Raw genomic sequence first — 1,287 nt, 5'->3', positions numbered from 1 at the left:
TTCAGGGAGATCACCATGCTGGCAGAAAGGATCTGAAGGGGACCAAGGAGGGTCAGGGAAACCAGTTAGAAAGCAGTTACCATGTTCACGGAGAAGTGGCAAGAGCATGATCTCGAGTTGTAGAGGAGACATCAGAAGAGAGATGTTCAGGAAAGGTTTAGAAGCCAGTCCTTGGAAGAACTAGAGTATGGTACAAACAATAACAACACTTTCCATTTATTTAACTTCTTTCACCTGCCAGACATTCTGGAGAACTTTTCTCTGTTTTTGTAAATTTTAATATTCATCCAAGTAGGTAGGGGATGCAGGATGAGTAAAGGCCTGAAATCCCAGGACCCTCTATGTAGAGTCTAAATGTCAGAAATGATGGGCAGGAATGAAGGCTACACCCAGAGTACTGGAATTGCTCCGGCAATGGAGGGATCCTCGTACACCACAATCACGTCTATTATGTCCTATAATGGAGGAGCCATCATGGCCATGAAGCAGAAGAACTGTGTGGCCATTGTTGAAGACAGGCACTTCGGGATTCAGGCCCAGATGGTGACCATGGACTTCCAGGAGATCTTTCCCATGGGTGATCGGCTGTACATCGGTCTGGCTGGGCTTGTCACTGATGTCCAGACAGTTGCCCAGTACCTCAAGTTCCAGCTGAACTTGTATGAGTTAAAGGAAGGTCAGCAAATCAAACCTTATACCTTCACGAGTATGATGGCCAACCTCTTGTAGGAGAAACATTTTGGCCCCTACCACACTGAGCCAGTCATTGCTGGTGTGGACCCAAAGACCTTTAAGCCCTTCAGTTGCTCTCTAGACCTCATCAGCTGCCCCGTGGTGACTGATGACTTTGTGGTCAGTGGCACCTATGCTGAACAAATGTACGGAATGTGTGAGTCCCTCTGGGAGCCCAACATGGATCCAGAACACCTGTTTGAAACCATCTCCCAAGCCGTGCTGAATCCCGTGGACTGGGATGCAGGATCAGGCATGGGAGACATAATCCACATCACTGAGAAGGACAAAATCACCACCAGAACACTGAAGGCCCAAATGGACTAACCCTGTTCCCAGAGAATACTTTTTTTGGAAATAAAATAGCCTTTCTTTGAAAAAAAGAAAAGAAAAGAAAAATGTTGGACAAATGGTAATGCCAGCTGAGCTGAGATTGGGGCAGAGGAATGGAGTAGGGGATGGCGTAGAGGATGGAAATGAAAAAGAGCATATCCCAACAGCTAGTTAAGAGAATAATTGTATTAGGGACTTTTTTTTTTTTTTTTTTTTTTTTTT

General features: G+C 45.4%; 1 pseudogene; it reads left to right on the top strand.

Moving 5' to 3' along the window:
- The first annotated feature begins 414 nt into the window (after nt 1-414).
- On the top strand, nt 415-1,059 carry LOC108544371 (proteasome subunit beta type-3 pseudogene; annotated as a pseudogene).
- Nucleotides 1,060-1,287: the final 228 nt, after the last annotated feature.

This window comes from Rhinopithecus bieti, unplaced genomic scaffold, assembly GCF_001698545.2.
Source record: "Rhinopithecus bieti isolate Rb0 unplaced genomic scaffold, ASM169854v2 scaffold_26676, whole genome shotgun sequence".
Taxonomy (NCBI): Eukaryota; Metazoa; Chordata; class Mammalia; order Primates; family Cercopithecidae; genus Rhinopithecus; species Rhinopithecus bieti.
The sequence above is the reverse complement of the archived record's forward strand: the minus strand, read 5'-3'. Positions and strand labels throughout refer to the sequence as shown.